Genomic DNA, 19795 nt, shown 5'->3' with positions numbered 1-19795 from the left:
TGCACACAACTGGTAAATATACGGATAAGATCAGAATCTGATCTTTTTGACCTGATCTTGATTTTTGAATGATCTGATCATTCACACTAAACAATGACCGTTGACTAAGATGGGACAAGTGATGTATTTACAAAAAACGCAAGGACATCTGTTGTTTTTCTAAAACAATCAAAATTTTCTATGTAGTTTACTCCGGACATCTGAGATTTTTACACAACTAAATGTGAAAGAAACTACTATTCTATGAGAACAATACATACATTTTCGAAAAATGGACATGTACTCTTTTTCAAATAAACGCTTCAATTATTAACAAATACACCAGGGAAATAAGGCAAAAATATACCATGTTCGGGACACTTGAGCAGCCACGATGCAAATGGGTTTTTTGAGTACTATATACCTAATAAATTATAAATACAAAAATACCCGTCACAGTTTGGACGAGAAATTTAGTTATTAACAAATAAGGGTCAAAATGGGAGTTTTTTCGTTTAGATCGCTACAGGTAAAAATAGGGTGTTTAAATATCTTATTTGGGAGTTCGACACGAGTACCTGAGCGAGGAACATCGTTTTTGCTGTTCTCGTAAATTACCGTGTTTATAAATAGTTTGTAAACTTGTTTTATGTTTTTAAACTAGTTCCGAACAAAAACAAAGTGCAGTGTATACAAGTGTAGAGTGTATCTACGTGTACTTTCGCAACTTGCACCACTATGGTGCATAATAAGTTGAATAATAAGGTGCAACCTCCTGACTCGCAATAATTATGGCAAACCAAACTGCAGAAGCTGTCTTTGACTACGAGGACAGCTCAAAACCAACAATGTCAACAAACCAAACTGCAAACAACACCAACTCAACCACCAACAATAACTTATCGTACACTGCTGCATTAAAAGCCGTCCCGAGGCCATCGTTTCCGAGAAAAAATCAGGCAGTAGTTCTTCATGCCGAAAACAGTTTAAAACTTTATGACTACGTTCACGCAATTGGTAGTATCATTGGAGCCAAGAATATTTGCTTCGCATCTAGAATATCTAATAATAGGGTATGTATTTACTTATCTAACTCCGAACTAGTTGAAAAATTGATAAATTCTCACCCATTAATTCAAATCAACACATTTTCTCTCAACATTCGAAGGCTTATATCTCCAACCAAAAGAATTTTAATTTCGAATATTCCACCTGTTATTCCTCATGAAATTGCTGAAAACGCTATAAAAAGCCTTGGTTTACACCTAGCATCCCCCATGTCGTTTCTCAAAGCAGGTATCCCTGGAGATGAATACAGCCACGTATTAAGTTTCAGGCGCCAAGTTTATATAAATTCCCCTTCTGAAAACTACGAACTACAGACATCATTACTTATTCCATACGATGGCACCGAACATAGAATATTCCTTTCTACAGATATAATGCAATGTTTCCTCTGCAAGTTAACCGGACACATTGCAAATAATTGCAACAATCCCCCATCTTCCAGCATTCCTGCACAGTCAGAGACCCAAGCCCCAACTTCTAACATTGAACCTAGCACAAACATAAATGAAAGCGACCAGTCATCTCAAATTCAAGCAACAGTCCAAAAAAGACATTCATCTTCCATCATTCCTACACAGACAGAGACCCAAGACCCACCCATTAACATTGAACCTAGCACGAGCATGAATAAAAGCGACCAGTCATCTCAAATTAAAGCAACAGGCCTAAAAAGACCTCCTTCGGACTCACTTAATGACGAATCTAGTCTTCCTACATCTCCGTTAGCTGACACCTCCGAAATGCAACCTCCTGATATTCCCAATGAATTAAAAAGTAATAAGAAATCCAAGAAGAAGAGGCGAAAAACGGATGATACTATTATCACCGATATCACTAGACTGGACATAACTGAATACTACAACAAAAATCCACAAAATATCCTCTCTCTAAACGAACTTTTTGCATTTTTAGAAAATACTAAAGGTAGCAATGACCCCTACCATGAAGCCCTAGAGTTTACAAACGACATCAACACACTTCTTACCAATTTACATTCTATGTATAAACACCTTTCTGAAAGAACAATAAAAAATAGACTCACACGATTAATAAAAAAAATCAAACAACAATGCAATGATAAATCTGCAGAAAATAATGATACATCAACAATACCGTGTCTTTTACAAACAGATCATAGTGATGACGAGTCATTCTCCGATACTTCTCTTACCTCCCAACAGTCACAAAAATAAATAATATCTTTCACTTTACTTTACCATTCACTCTAATCCAGTGGAACTGCGATGGATTTTATCCACGCTTAGAACACCTTCAACATCTCACCTCTGAATTCTTCCCAGAGTTTTTCTGTCTCCAAGAAACAAACTTTACCCATTCTCATACACCTTTTCTAAAAAACTACATCGGCTACCATTTTATCAGAACTTCGCACCTACGAGCAAGTGGCGGTACATCAATATTCGTTTCATCTGATGTTTACCATCAACAATTCCATCTAGACACCGATCTCGAAGCTACAGCAATAACCGCTTGGTGTCCACAAAAAATCGTAATATGCAACTTATACATCCCTCCAAATTACAAACTATCTCCAACTGAAATCACAAATTTAATTAATCAGCTTCCAACACCATTTATTCTAGTTGGTGACTTTAATTCCCATAGTCCTATGTGGGGGTCCAAATATACATCTGCGCGTGGCAAACTAATTGAAAAGGTGATAAATGATTTAAATATAAATGTTCTAAATACAGGTAGCAGCACATATTTTCATGTCCAATCTGGTAGCACATCATCTATTGATCTAAGTATTTGTGACCCTGGTTCTGCTCCTCTCCTCTCCTGGTACACATTGGACGACCTTTACAATAGTAACCACTACCCAATCATCATCTCTAATAATACTTCTCAACCCATTCAAACTAAGATTAAATGGAAAATTTCAAAAGCGAACTGGAATATTTTTAGCGAAACTGTTAGGGAAAAAACCGATCAGATCTTGTTTGAATATGATGTAAACAAAAACGTAGATGTATTTACTAATTGTTTACTCTCTTCAGCTGAACAATGCATTGGCACATACAATACAAATTTCACAAGAAAAAGAGCTGTTCCATGGTGGAATAATACATGCCAAACTGCTGTAAGAGAATGTAAAAAAGCTTTAAATAAATATCGACGAACACGCAATGAAACAGATCTTATACATTTCAAAAAAATGAGAGCCTTATCGAAACGTACCCTCAAGGAAAGCAAGAAGGATTCGTGGAAAAAATACGTTAGCTCTATTAACTCTAACACAAACCCCTCTCAAATGTGGAATAAAATCAGACAAATGAAAGGACACAACACATCATATAAAATTCCTGCACTCATCCAAGAAAATCAAGTTATTACCGATGACCAGGAAATTTCAGAAATAATTGCTGAATATTTTAGCAACAAAACGAAAGGTAAAAATATATCCTTAGAACAACAAACATCCAAAAAAACTTACGCAACAAATTCCAGTCATATAGAGTGTATAAATCTTCCTTTTTCTTTGTCAGAACTCGAATTTGCCATTTCCACTTTAAAAAATTCGGCAGCAGGACCCGACATGATCCCCTCAATTTTCCTTAAAAATCTACATCCAAGTACACAATCGAAACTACTTGAGCTTTATAACATTATATGGACAAGCCAAGAATTTCCTTCTCTTTGGCAACAATCGCTTGTTATTCCAATCAAGAAATCTGACTCACTGTATAACACAGTAAACTCTTTCAGACCAATCTCTCTGACATGCACACTTTGCAAGCTCTTAGAAAAGATGCTAAATTTTCGACTTATCTGGTATCTTAAAAAGCAATGTTTTTTTGACAAAGCCCAATCAGGTTTTAGGAAAAATCGTTGTACACTAGACAACCTAATTATCTTACAAAATGAAATTGCACATGCTTTCGCCAGCAACAGAGATTTAATTGCTGTATCTCTCGACATAGAGAGCGCATTTGATACAGTTCAGAAATCGGTAGTTCTAGAAACTCTTCAAAAAATGAAATTATATGGTAATGTATATAACTTTCTCGAGAACTTTTTGTCTAATAGAACCTTCAGAGTCTCTACCAACGGAAAATTCTCGGCAATACATCTTACTGAAAATGGTATACCACAAGGATCGGTTCTAAGTACTACTCTATTCTTGATGAGTATAAATAATATTGGTACACTGATTCGACCCCCAGTCAAATATACAATTTACGCAGATGATCTAGTAATTTTCTCTCAAGGCAAAACCACATCATCGACTTGCGCCTTAATTCAAACTGCTTTAAATGATATCCACAGTTGGTCAAAAGGAACAGGATTTAAATTCTCATCAAAAAAATCTAAAATAGTTCATTTTAGTAAAAAACATAATCCCAACTTAATTAATTTAACTTTAAATGGCACCCCACTACAAGTAGTTCATCAACAAAAATTTTTAGGTGTAATCTTTGATAAAAAGTTATCTTGGAGATATCATATCCAAGAATTAAAAGGTACCTGTCTTAAAAGAATAAACATCTTAAAATCACTAGTGCATCATCAGTGGGGAACAGATGAAGATATGTTGCTGAGAATTTACCGATCTTTAATTCGTTCAAAAATGGACTATGGAAGTACATTATACATGTCAGCTCCCAATTCACAACTAAATTGCCTCAATATCATCCAAAACACCGCTCTTCGAATATGTCTTGGTGCGTTTAGATCTAGTCCCATTGAAAGTATTCAAATCGAAGCTAACGAACCACCTACTCATATTCGCCGTCAGCGACTTATTTTGTCATACTTTGTCAAAGCATCAGCTAATCCAAATAATCCAGTCAATGGATTAATCAACTCTACCAAACCAACGATAGTAAACAAACCCAGAACAGTAATACCAGCTTCTCAAATGCTTAAAAAACTAGTAGGTAATATAGACTTACGAACTACTACTCCAATCTCATATTCTAACATTCCACCATGGACAATAACATTGCCCACTATAAACACCAGTCTATCAACACATTATAACAAAAAAGAAACCCCTAGTTCCGCCCTAAAGTCATCCTTCCTTGAACTTATCCACACCAAACAGTATGACTCAATCATCTACACAGATGCTTCTAAACTCGAAGATCAAGTTGGTTCGTCTGTGACTACCACCAACGAAGTTATAGCTACCTACCGTCTTCCATATTACTGTAGCATATTCACAGCCGAACTATATGCTGTCATGAAAGCACTTAGTTGTCCAACCAACAAAAGCAAAAACCTCGCAATCTGCACTGATTCGCTACCTTCCATACTATCCATCAAGGACTTTTACTCCCAAAACCCACTAATTCAAAATATCCACAATGCATGCCACCTATTGTTAGATAAGAACGTATCGGTTAGCATTATTTGGACTCCATCGCACGTGGGTATTACAGGAAACGAAAACGCCGATCAAGCGGCCAAGGAGACATCCCGTTCTGACATTCCAATGGAGAGTATACAACTTGGTGTAGATTTACAACATACAGTAAACCAAATGTGCTTGAGAGCCTGGCAAAACCTCTGGAATAGAACAAACTCAAAACTCCATAGCATTCAACCTAGAATACCTGCCTTAAAAATACCAGCACTTTGTAGAAAGGACAAAGTTGTCATGAGAAGACTAAGAATTGGACATTGCCGTCTTACACATGGTTACCTGATGAGCCAGGGAAATCCTCCTTTGTGTCATACCTGCAACACTCGTGTCACCGTCAAACACATACTAGTTGAGTGCCAGCTATACACGAACACCCGAAGACAACATAAACTGGATGAAGACCAAATCGCCATTCTTAGTGATAATAGTAATTTTAATAATGTGATAATGTTTCTCAAAGACTCTCGGTTATACTACGCCATATAAATGTTGTTTTTTATCATTTTGCTGATATTGTAATTTCTTAATTTAAATTCTTTGTTTTCTTAATCCTTGTAATTTAAACACACTGTAAACCTTACTTTTGTAACCGTGTCAATGGCCTGCGTTGCTGAGACACGTTAATTTAAATAATAAAAAAAAAATATCTTATTTATAATATTTTTCTTTTAGTAGATGAGCCAAGGTTTAAAATAACGCTTTTTGAATTTTGGTCGGATCATTTGTTGCTTCGGATATTGCAAAATAAAACTAAAATTTCGAAAAAAAAAATTTCCTTTAACTTTTGCGAAAATGAAGACTTTTATATTGCATGAAAAGTTGAGTCAAACAGCCTGCACAAAGCACAAACAATTTTAGCACGATTCGTCAATTAGTTTAAATTTTATTCAATTAAAGCGCATTCGCATCATTCGCAAAGAGCTTTTTTCGCAATGTTATTGTTCAGAAAATAATAATGATATAGCAACTCTGTGAAAACAATGTGAAAGAACAATAGTCATATTTTCAACGTACGTTATACGTATGTACGTTATATTATAGAGTACGTTATGTACACACATCCCCACCTAACATTACAAAATGTTACGGGGAACTCCCCTTATAACTCAGGGATATGAAAAATAGATTACGACCGATTCTAAGACCTACCGAATATACATATATAATTTCATAAAAATCGGTCAAGCGGTCTCGGAGGAGTATGAAAACTAACACTGTGACAGGAGAATTTTATAGATGTAAATGATGCCATCTATATGATGGCTATTAACAAATAGGGGTTGGTGATAAAAGAGTGAAAATTAAGGGTTGAATGTATTTATTAATTCTACATCATATAAAATTAAGGTAAATAATTTTGTACAAAAAATTAAAAAATAAATGTCAGGGGGCAGCACCCTTTATAACTTATGGCTATAAAAATAGGTTAAAACCTCTTCTCCGTCATATAGGATATACGTGTAAAATTTCATAAAAATCGGATAAGCCCTTTCGGAGTAGTATGGTAACTAACACTCTTACAGGAGAATTTGACGTATATAGAAGTAACTGCGAATTAAATAATAAAAGTGGCTAACTTTGAGCCTAATTAACCTAGGAAAAAATTTCTTTTGAAAATTCGTATAAAATACCAGCTTTTGAAATCCTAAAGTAGATTTAGTCTATAGTCAATATTAACTAAGCTATTCAAATTATTTTTAAGCCAAAAATGACTCTATTTTGATAAACTTTTTTCGGAGTGATAAATACGATTTATTATTGATTTTTTTTAAACTTTGAGAATATGACTATTCTTCTTGCATGTGGTTTCCACAGAATTGCTATGTCGTTATTATTTTCTCATTGCGAAAAAAAAAAGCTCTTTGCGATAAACAAATTGAATAAAATTTAAACTAATTGACTTACTTAATCGTCTTAAATTTTTTTGTGCATTATACGGAATATTTGACTGAACTTTTCGTGCAATATGAAAGTCTTAAGGCCATTTTTGCAAAAGTTATAGCACATTTTTTATTTTTGAAATTGTAATCTTATATTGCAATTTCCGAAGCAAAAAATGATCGGACTAAAATTAAAAAAGTGCCATTTTAAACCTTGGCTGATCTACTAAAATACAAATACTCTAAATAATGTATATATAATTACCCTATTTGTACCTGTAGCGATTTAAACGAAAAAACTGCAATTTTTGAAACTTATTTGTTAATAACTAAATTTCTCGTCCGAACTGTGACGGGCATTTTTGAATTTATAAGGTATTAGGTATATAGTACCCAAAAAATCTATTTGTAACCTGGCTGCTCAAGTGTCCCGACAAAAACCTTATTTTTCTGGACTAAAAGTCGAGAGTACGAGTACCTATTTCCGCCAATTGTTTTTAAAATTTGTAAGCCGTTGGTATCAGGGATATTTATCAAAATTTAAAGACTTTGTATTAAAAATATGCATCTCAAATTAAAAAGCAGAACGAAATTGATAAAAAAAATTAATAAAAATCGTTATATTAAAGGTGATTTATCAATATCTTAAATATTTTTACAAAATCTGCAATTTATCTAAAAATTGATGTTAATTTTATTTGTATTTCGTCACGCACTGGAGTCGACGGTAAAAAGGTTGTAGAAAAAATAGCAAAAAATGCACCTATAATAACAAAAAAGCAGAAGAAAATACGATATCCTTTTACACTGAATTTATACACACAACACTGAAGATGATCAGATAGCAATAGAAATATCCACAGAGCAAGAAATGGAGAACGAAATAAAGAATACGAAAAGTAAGAAAAGCCCAGGAGTATAAGAAGTATCGACCAAAAGAATAAAATCAGGAGGGAAAATACTACAAAAAGGTATATTATATTATGATCTGACAAAAATAATAAGGGAAGTATAAAAAATGCTGGAAGAGTGGACCAAAGCAAGGATATGCCCTATACAGAAAAAGAAGTGATAGAATGCTATGGGAAAACTATAGAGACATAGCAGTATTAGAAGTAATTTACAAAATATTGGCACAAAGTATAAGAGAAAGACTAAATCAATATTCGGAAAAGATATTGGAACAATACCAGGCAGGTTTTAGAAACAACAGATCAACGACGGACCAAATATTTGCCTTGAAAGAAATACAGACTAACTGTTACGAACATTAAACAGTGGTATATACTTTAAACAGACAGCAGATATACGAATTGATTAAAGCATTATTTATACCAAGTAAAATTATCAGGATGGTAAAGATGATGATGGAAACACAACAAACGAAATAGCATAGAAAGGGCATACATCCAAAAAGTTTAAAGCCAAAGGAAAGATTACGACAAGGAGACCCACTATCAACAACTGCATTCAATCTGACGGAAGAAATTATCAGGAAAAGCAGAATAAACATGCAGGAAATGATATTTAAGTATAACCACAAATTTTTGGTCCAATACAATTTGACACCAACAAGCAAGGAAGAACTACAAAATTAATGAGAAACATAATTAAAGAGCCAAAAACGGTTTGAAATAAATAAAGAGAAGACGAATAAGAAGACAAATAGAAGGAGAAGAAACATACTCTTTCACAAAAGCCAAATAAATGGGAAGCTGGGATCCAAAATAGATGAAATTTGTCATCATAGGTACGTAGGAGATAAAGGCAAGCATTGCTAAAGTAAATAAAAAGTATGGAGCATTAGGAACATTAATGGAATCCAAATGCGTCTCCAGAAAAACAAAAATCAGAATTTACAAGACAGTTGTCAAACCTAAAGTAACATACGTATGCAAAACATGGGTCCGAAATAGACCTTTTACAAAGATGAAAGAAGAATATGCAAAGAGCAATATATCGAGGTGTGAAAATAAAATGTCAATCGAGAAGAAGAATCAATAAAAAATTGGAAGAACTGTATAAATAGCCAATAATAACGATGACAATCAAAGTATAGAGAATACCATATTTAAGTCACATCGAAAGAATGGGAAATAAAAGAATGCCAAAAATGGTACTCTCACGAAGATCAATATAAAAGGGAAGGTAGGTAGGCCTAGAAAAAGATAGAAGGACAGTGTATACGAAGACCTGAAGATAAGAATCATTTGGAGATGAAAACAACTAGCATTGGACAAAAGAAGATAGAGGCAAGTGTTGAAGGAGTTTATAAAAAGAATGAAGTGAATTTAATAAAATTTACACATAGGATAAAATGAAATAAAACCAGAACAGTAAACGTTTTAGCCCTAGGTTTGCAAGGCCTGTGGAGCTTAATAAATAAATATACATGGCTTGAAAGCATATTTTAAAGAAAAGGTTACTAAAATATGGAAGGATACATGGAAGTTCTCCCCAAAAAAAGCTTTAAGAAGTTAATATTAACCGTAATAAAATTCCAAAATTAAAAAATAAAAGAGAACAAGTAACCTAAATTTGCTTCTGTGTTGGTCATACTGGGTTAATACATGACTACTTACTAAAACGTGCATAAGGACCTGTGTGTGACATGTTTAAAAGTGTCTTGATTATTCCAGTTTCCACCAATATTAAATAGTGCTATTGGAAAGTACAGTGACACAAAAAAATATATTCGCCTTCCTTAAAGAGTGCAACCTTTTTCATTTTCAAGGTTTTTGCTAACCAAGGGTCTTTTTAACTTTCTATGGTCATTGTTAATATTCTATTATTAATTTATTAATTTATAACTTACCTTAGGAAATTATTTTCACACTGAGTGACAGCTGTGATAGTAAGTTCCTTTATATCCTTCTATGTTTTATGAGGTGTGATTGTCCCGATTTTTAAATTGCTTATCGATTGTATTAAAATATTATCGAGCCACTTGATCAATGAAATGCAACAAAAACTATTTCCAATTTTTAAAATTATACTATACTAGATAATGATCTAAACGTAGGTTATCTCCTGAATAATACATTTATTAAATAATTGTCCATGTGAATGAGGATGATTCAGTGATTTTTTTGCTTTTTACCAACAGTCTATTTTGAGCGTAACTTGCTTACTTTTAATGCCAGAAACTACTTAAAAAAATGAACTTTTTACATTTTAAAAAAAAATCCAAAAAGTGCATCATTTGTTAGTAATTTCACGTTGAAATATTCCCTTTGAAGTTTGACGGATATGAACCTATTTTTCATTAGCTACAACATTGCTGCTATTAGTGCTAGAGACTTCATACATACACCGTTTTTTCACTTTTTTAGAACCTATAGTTTTGCTAAAAATGTTTTATTCCATAAAATTCTTTGCAGTTATTTGCAAACACCGTCTAAAAACGGGTTTTTTTTTTTGTTGAAAAATGAACATATGATTTACTACCAAATAACTTGAAAAGTACTTACTTAACTTTCAACGCATAGTTTTTCACCCCCGAGAAGGGGTGAAACTCACCCACAGGGCGAAAACACACATCGGCACAATAACACTTTTCTTCTTTGACATGTTACCTATGTGTATAATGCATTTCATGTCAATTCAAGTGGTCCTTTAAAATTTGGGGCAAAAACCGTGAAACAATGTACTATCAGTTCTTATTTGAATCAGGTTTATAATACCTTAAATTTAAATAAAAAATAGGAATCATTTATTCTTGTATTTTAAAGATTTTTATTGCTTATTTTGATTGCTAGCTGCCAATAATATGATTTTCTTTTATTTCATTAATATATGGTGAATGTATTTTACTACTGCTCTCGAGAATAAAATAGTCTGCACGCACAAAAACAAGTATGTAAAAAGTAAAAAACTTGCCAATTTTCCGTTTAACTTAGCAAAAACTTTTATCAAAATAACAGATATAGGTTAGGACAAAAGAGACAAAATGAAAAAAGTTTTTTAAGGCTGTCCATAAACTTTACGGGGATGGCAATAAAAAGTTTATTGCATAATCATTTCTGCAAGTTTAGTATTATGGATATTTCGGTTTTAATGCCTTTCAATATACATGGATAACACTGAATAGGTTAGCGAAATGAAAAGACATTTATTTCAAATTTCGTTAACACGACAATGTTTAATCACAATGTTATTGCCAATATTTGTCTTGCGAATTGTTAAAAAAAATTTCGATTTCCTCGAATAATATTCCCTTTTGGGGACAAAAATCCAGTAAAAAGCTTTCCACAATATTTATTAACGGTTGCTATGTTTTATTTATAACAGTTGTAGCCCTGGATTTTGCGTAACAAAAAAAAGTTGATTAATAGCAAGCTAAAAATTTGTTAATAGCTTAACGGTGTCTAGTCGGACAAACTTTGATGCATGGGAACACTGTAACAGGGGAAGTTTTAATTGTGGAGCGTAATTTTAATTGTGGAACGTGTCATTCTGACAAGTTTATAATTGTGAAAACTAGTAGGTTGTTCTGAAGTTTATTCAATAGCAAACTTTATATATTTTATATGAAAAAATTTTTTCCGACAAATATGTTGGTCTAACAATAAAACACTGAAAAAGTTTTTTTTTCTATACTTCCACAAAATTTATTACAACTATGTGACTACAGCTGTTTCGGCAGAGTGCCTTTCTCAAGTGATTTAGATTACTATGGGTTTGCCTTTTTAAAGTCTTTAACTGAAGCGGTTGAGGAGTGGTGAGTTGTTTGAGTTGGTCATTCAGGATTATATCGGTATTTTTCAATTTAATAATTTCCATAGATTCTAATAAAGATAGCTTAAGGCCTTTATTTTGAATATGCCGAATTTGAAACTGTTAATTAAAAGAATGATTATGATCTAGAAGGTGAAATGCGTATGTAGAATTGTCTGTTTTTCTATTGTTGAAAGCCCTTTTGTGTTCTGCTATCCGTTTGTCAAAGCACCGAACAACCGAAGCACCGTTGTTCGGTGGTCAAAAGTTCTGCCAGTTTGACCGATGTAAGTTTTCGGACAGTCACCACAAATTAGTTTGTAAAACACCACTCTTTAGTTGTGTTCTCTTTCGGCTCTTATTGTTCTTAATATATCTTTTTAAGTTGTTGTTAGTTCTGAATGCTGGGGTTATTCCTTTCTTTTTAATGTATCTGGCTATTTTTGTTGATATCTTGCCAGTATAGTGATAGAGCAGAAGGTACTGGGTTCTTTCTTTGGTGGTGGATAGACTAATTTCAGGGCTTTCTTATAGAGTTTTTGGTTTAAAATTTTGTTAATTGTGTGTTCGTTATAGCCATTGTTTACTGCTATTTGTTTAATGATGTTCAGTTCTATCTCGAAATTATTTTTTAATATGGGAATTTCTGGCAGTCTATGTATCATACTATGCATCATGCTATGTATCATATTAGGAACAATCAGAGTCGAAAGGAAAAACAACTGTTTTTACAAGTGGTGTTTACAAACAACTTTTGGTGAGTGTCCGAAAACTTACATCGGTCAAACTGGCAGAACCTTTGACAAACGGATAGCAAAACATAAAGAAGGGCTTTCAATAATAGAAAAACAGACACTTCTTCATACGCACTTCACCTTCTAGATCATAATCATTCTTTTAATGAATAGTTTCAAATTCTGCATATTCAAAATAAAGGCCTTAAGCTATCTTTATTAGAATCTATGAAAATTAATAAATTGAAAATACAGATATAATTCTGAATGAAAAACTCGAGACAAACAGCTCCCCACTCCTCAACCTCTTCAGTTAAATACTTTAAAAAGGCAAACCCATAGTAATCTAAATCACTTGAGAAAGGCGCTCTGCCGAAACAGCTGTAGTCACATAGTTGTAATAAATTTTGTGGAAGTATAGAAAACAAACGTTTTCAGCGTTTTGTTGTTAGATAAGATGAACTTCCATGAAGTAACGGCCGAATCCATCAAATATGTTGGTCATTTGAATAAGTCCGACACGTACAACATGTCAAACGACAGGGTTTATGTTGGAGATACAGAGAAGTCTATTTACATGAGAGTTTAACGAAAGAGTAACAAATCAGTTGGAAGTTCTCTCCCACAAAATACATGGGACGTTTTCGTAATCTGACGTTCGAAACCTGTAACCTGTCCCACAATTGAAACTTTCCCTGTTCCAGTGTTCCCGGACATCAAACTTTGTCCGACTAGATACCGTTAATTAAGCTATTAACACATTTTCAGCTTGCTATTAATAAACTTCTGTTTGGTCTAATTTTCAGGCCTATCTATAAGAGCTAAAAAAAAATATTTTTAACATTTATTACTTTTTAAGCTTTTTTAAGCCGTTAGCTACAACGTTAACGGGGTTTTATTATTTCATATGGTCAATGAATCTCTATGTATGAAAAAACCGCGGAGTGCTACCATTTAAAGGGGTGAGTTTTTGAGAAATGGGTGAATTAGTCCATGGGCACAGGTTACATTTTGTTCTATGCACTTTTGGTACAAACACGTCTACATAAAAATTGTTCCTGGTTAAATTGCCTCTCTAAATATAACTTTGTAAAGTCAAAGATACTTTTTTTTACAAAAGTATATTCAAAAGAAAAAGCACAAAGAAACCCAAAAGAAAGAAATTTTGTCCTTTGTCCCATAACTTTTGTCCACGGGGATATAGGTATAGACATTGCTTCACAGAAAAAAAACTTACATATTTTCTCTTTAAAATGATGTTTAGTAGAGGTCATTACGATTGATAGTTTTCCAAATATGATTTTTCAAAATTCGCCACTCACAGCAATTTTGGGCAATTTTCCTTGTTATTTCGCAAATATTGTTCTGTAACTTTTTTCTACGTAACTTTAGACATATGCAATGGTACATATAAGAGGAATAGAAATCAATTACCTTTAAAATGTTCTATTGTATAATGTTGTACGACTTCTCTTAAAGAGGTTATCTTTTTCAAGACTATACTTTTAACGAGTTTTTATATTTTTTAAGATTATCCTTTAAATTTCCCACTATAACTTTTTTTTGCTACATTTAGGTATAATATTATATACTAAAAAAAAACTTATTCTGTTTACTTTAAAATGGTGTATTATAAAAAATTCTAGGATTATTTTTGAATAAGGTAATATGCTTTCCCAAATGTAATAAATACTTGCAACTATTTTTGATTTTAGGATTATTTTTTAAATTCCTCATTATAACTTTTTTATGTGATCGTGTGTTATGATTGAATCTTATTTTTTATAGGTAATACTTTGGATCCACTTGACTCTGCCGGGCAAACTTCAAAATATGGATTAATTCCAATATTTACTGTCAAGGCACCTGCACCACAAGGTTTGCTTGAAAAAATAGCATGTAAATGTACCAAAGAGTGTACAAAAAACTGCAAGTGAAGGAAGATAGGAATTAGTTGTTCAATATTCTGCAAAGGGTGCATGTGCATGGGTACTAATTGTGGGAACTCTAAGATAACTGAAGTGTCAGAGGAAAGTATTGAAGCTAATGCTAACGGAGAGATAGACTTTGATTTTGAAACTTTTTTAAATGTCAACGTTTAAATAATTTTAAATGAAGTGATGTTTTCTAAGACTAATGTTTATGTAATTTTTGTAAAAGAAATAAATTTAAATAATACAGGTAAAAAAATATTAAAGAATCACTCGGTTTTCATTACATATTATTTAAATTTAGATGATACACCATTTTAAGGAACAGAAAGTAAGCCCTATTTACTGAGCAATAATATAGTATATTCATGAACAAGAAATAAAGTTATAATGAGAAATTTCAAAAATAATCTAAAGAAAATGTAGAAAATAATATTTTTTTTATATTGGGTATTATATAATATATAATATAATATTATATTATACATATATAATAATATTATTTGGTTTTTATATTATATTATAAAAAATCGTTAAATTATAAAAACTTGAAAAACCATAATCTCTTTAAAAAAAGTCGTACAACGTTATACTGTAGACCATTTTAAAGGTAATTGATTTATATTCCTATTACGTGTACCATTGCATATACCTAAAAAAGTTACAGAACAATATTTGCGAAATAACAAGGAAAATTGCCCAAAATTGCTGTTAGTGGCGAAATTTGAAAAATCATATTTCGAAAACTATAAATCCTAATAACCTCTACTAAACAACATTTTAAAGAAGAAATATGTAGGTTTTTTATCTGTAAAGCAATGTCTATACCTATATCTTCGTAAACAAAAGTTATGGGACAAAAAACAAAATTTCCTTCTTTTGGGTTTCTTTGTGCTTTTTCTTTTGAATATATTTTTGTAAAAAAAGTATCATTGACTTCAAAAGTGATATTTAGATAGAAAATTTAACCAGGAACAATTTTTATGTAGATATGTTTGTACTAAAAGTGCATAGAACTCACCCTAATGTAACCTGTGCCCAGGGACTAATTCACCCATTTCTCAAAAACGCACCCCTATAAATGTTAGCACTCCGCGATTTTATCATATATAGATGTCCATTGACCACATGAAATAATAAAACCCCGTGAACGTTGTAGTTCCTTTTAGCTTAATCAAGTATATTCAAATGGGAAATAAGCCACAATTTTACCTAAAAATGATTTTATTAACGTTTCGACGCCCAAGTCGGGTGTCGTTGTCAAAATACAAAATTATGGCTTATTTCCCATTTGAATATACTTGATTATAAAAATGCCACAAGAAAATAGCTTCAGAACAACATTCCTTTTAGTTATCTTATTTTGAATATAATCAATAGCCTATAAGTTGTACAGAAAGAAGTTTTGATGACTTTCTATATACATTGTTTACTGTTATTTTTCGCTTTTGTCTTACAATTTTGTATCTTTCTTATAAATGCATTTTAAAGACTACACCCTAAGCTTTAGAAAAACATCTATAAAATTGTAACATATCCGTTTTGACTTAAGGAATATCCTCTTAAATTGGTACTAATTCTGTAAAACTACGAAGTTTTCAAAAATTACATTTTTTGAAACGTCGCGCGTGTCGAATCATTTGAATTAAATTGTTGAGATCTTTTTGAATGAAGCATCATTTAGTGCGAAGTTTGAAAAGTAATTAGTATAAGTTTCAGATTTTTATAGGTAAAATTGTATTAGTAACAAATTTTTAAATTATTTTTAACCTTTATGTTACCGGCCATTTTTATATACGCCCATTATCCAAAAGGTACACCTGTACCTACAATAATTTTAAATGGTTTTGTTATTGTTTTTAAGATTATATTATTTTTTGATGCACTGCATTGCAAGCCAAACATCTGGCAATAGGCAAATAACTTTGGCAAAAGTGAAACCCATTATATCTAAATTTAATTTTAAATTAAAACACCCACCCTAAACTGCGTGTGGTGTCTATACCTAGGTACACCTGTACCTTTTAGGTAATTCACGTCCCTAAAAAATATTATGCCACGTAATCTATACCTAGGTTGGTACACCTGTACCTTTTCGGTAATTCACGTCACTAAAATACATCATGTATGTAGTTTTTTCCACTTTAGATTAATTGAAGTCTAAATAGTCCAGAAAGCCACTGCGCATCCGCTAGGAAAAATATTCTAATTCGGATTTTTTCCACAATATTACTCAAAAAGGACCCCTTTTAACAAATTTGCATGTTGCCAGGACCAAAAGTTGGTCAAAAACTTTTTAAATGTTTTTTTTTGTTTTTTTCCTAAAAATATTTTTTTTTGCATAAAACAAATTTTTTTAGATTTGTTGGATCATTACCAACAGAAAAGGTCTTTAGTGACTTTTCTCTAAAGTTGATAGTTTTTGACATATAAGCGATTAAAAATTGAAAAATTGCGAAATCGGTCATGTTTAACCCTCGAAAACTATGTGAAAAACTGAGAATTTGAATGTTGCCAAGGTAGGCAGATATTCTTTAAACATCGGTTGAGGAAATTCCGAAGAGTTTTCTGTAATACATTATTCAAAACTCCTTTGTTTTTTAATTGTTAATCAAGCGTGCGCGACACTCTTTTCCACCGACAGTATGGTGCAAATGAAAGGCATAAATTCGTTATTTCCCAAACCAGCGACTTTAAGGAAAAATCCCGAAACAGGTCGATTTTTATTTTTAAGTTATGATATTCTGGCATATATGGTATACTAGTGACGTCATCCATCTGGGCGTAATGACGTAATCGATGATTTTTTTAAATGAGAATAAGGATCGTGTGCTAGATCATTTGAAAGGTTCTTCAATTCTCTATTCAGTAATATAAACAATTATCTAATTATTTATACAGGGTGTCCAATAATTTAATTTTTTTGTCAATTTGCCAAATGATTTAAATTAATAAAAATTTTTTGGACACCCTGTATAAATAATTATGTAAATGTTTATACTAATGAATAGAGAATTGAATAACCTTTCAAATGAGCCAGCACACGACCCGTATTCTCATTTAAAAAGATGATCGATTACGTCATCACGCCCAGATGGATGACGTCACTAGTATACTATATATGCCACAATATCATAACTTAAAAATAAAAACCGACCTGTTTTGGGATTTTTTCTTAAAGTTGCCGGTTTATGAAATAACGAATTTATTCCTTTCATTTGCACCATACTGTCGGTGGAAAATAGTGTCGCGCACGCTTGATTAGCCATTAAAAAACAAAGGAGTTTTGAATATTGTATTGCAAAAAACTCTTCGGGATTTCATCAATCGATATTTAAAGAATATCTACCTACCTTGGCAACATTCAAATTTTCAGTTTTTTACATAGTTTTTGAGTGTTAAAAATGGCCGATTTCGCAATTTTTCAATTTTTTATCGCTTATATGTCAAAAACTATCAACTTTAGAGAAAAGTCACTACAGACCTTTTCTGTTTGGAATGATCCAAAAAACTTAAAAAAATTTTGTTCCATGCAAAAAAAATAATTTTGGGAAAAAAACAAAAAAAACGTTTAAAAAATGTTTGACCAACTTTTGGTCCTGGCAACATGCAAATTTGTTAAAAGGGGTCCTTTTTTAATAAGATTGTGCAAAAAATCCGAACTAGAATATTTTTCCTAGCGGATGCGCAGTGGCTTACTGGACTAATAGGTTATTATTATAGATGTCCATACTACTCAAAAAATTTGGTTCGACCTGGAGGGGGATGTGTCACGAGAAAAATCTTATTTCTCTGGACTAGAAATGAATTTAATAAAATTTACACATAGGATAAAATAAAACAAAACCAGAAATGTAAACGTTTCAGAGGTTTGCCAGGCCTGTTGAGCTTAATAAATAAATATGCACGGCCTGAAAGCTTATTTTAAAGAAAAGGTTACTAAAATATGGAAGGATACATAGAAGTACTTCCCAAACAAGCTTTAAGAAGTTAAAATTAACCGTAATAAAATTCCAAAATTAAAAAATAAAAGAGAACAAGTAACCTACACTTGCATCTGGATTGGCCATACTGGATTAATACATGACTACGTACTAAAACGTGCATAAGGACCTGTGTGTGACATGTTTAAAAATGTCTTATTTACTCCAGTGTCCACCAATATTAAATATTACTATTGGAAAATACAGTGATGCAAAAAATATTTTTGCCTTCCTTAAAGAGTGCAACCTTTTTCTTTTTCAAGTTTTTTTCTAACCAAGGCTTTTTCTAACTTTCTATGGTAATTGTTAATATTCTATTAATAATTTAAAAATTTATAACTTACCTTAGGAAAGTATTTTCACACTGAGTGACAGCTGTGATAGTAAGTTCCTTTATATTCTTCTATTTTTTATGAGATGTGATTGTCTTGATTTTTAAATTGCTTATCGATTGTATTAAAACATTATCGAGCCACTTGATCAATTAGATGCAACAAGAACTATTTCCAATTTTTAAAATTATACTATATTAGATAATGATCTAAACGTAGGTTATCTCCTAAATAATATATTTATTAAGTAAATTGTCCATGTGAATGAGGTAGTATGTTTCAGTGATTTTTTTGCTTTTTACCAACAGTCTATTTTGAGCGTAACTTGCTTACTTTTATTCCTAGAAACTACTTAAAAAAATAAAAATATACTTTTTACATTTAAAAAAATTCGTAACGAATTTTTTGTATCCAAAAAGTGCATTATTTGTTAGTAATTTCACGTTGAAATATTCCCTTTGATTTTGACGGATATGAACCTATGTTTCATTAGCTACAACATTGCTTCTATTAGTCCTAGAGACTTCATGCATACACCATTTTTTTTTCACTTTTTAGAAGCTATCGTTTTGCTAAAAATGTTTTATTCGATAAAATTCTTACTTTTTGAGTTATTTGCAAAAAACCGCCTAAAAACGTGTTTTTTTTTTGTTGAAAATGAACATATGATTTACTAACAAATAACTGGAAAAGTATTTACTTAACTTTGAACGCATATTTTTTCATCCCCGAGAAGGGGTGAAACTCACCCCCAGGTCGAAAATACACATCGGCACAATAAC

General features: G+C 32.0%; 1 protein-coding gene across 1 annotated transcript in view; it reads right to left on the bottom strand.

Moving 5' to 3' along the window:
* LOC114337705 (uncharacterized) overlaps positions 1–19042 on the bottom strand; it is a 153328-nt gene extending 134286 nt beyond the window's left edge. The window contains exon 1 of the mRNA XM_050659192.1: positions 19026–19042. The gene's annotated coding sequence lies outside the window, so the exon portion shown is untranslated. The remainder of the gene's footprint in view (positions 1–19025) is intronic.
* Positions 19043–19795: the final 753 nt, after the last annotated feature.

The sequence above is a fragment of the Diabrotica virgifera genome, chromosome 8 (genome assembly GCF_917563875.1).
Source record: "Diabrotica virgifera virgifera chromosome 8, PGI_DIABVI_V3a".
In the NCBI taxonomy this organism is placed as follows: Eukaryota; Metazoa; Arthropoda; class Insecta; order Coleoptera; family Chrysomelidae; genus Diabrotica; species Diabrotica virgifera.
This window is presented reverse-complemented; position numbering and strand designations above follow the sequence as displayed.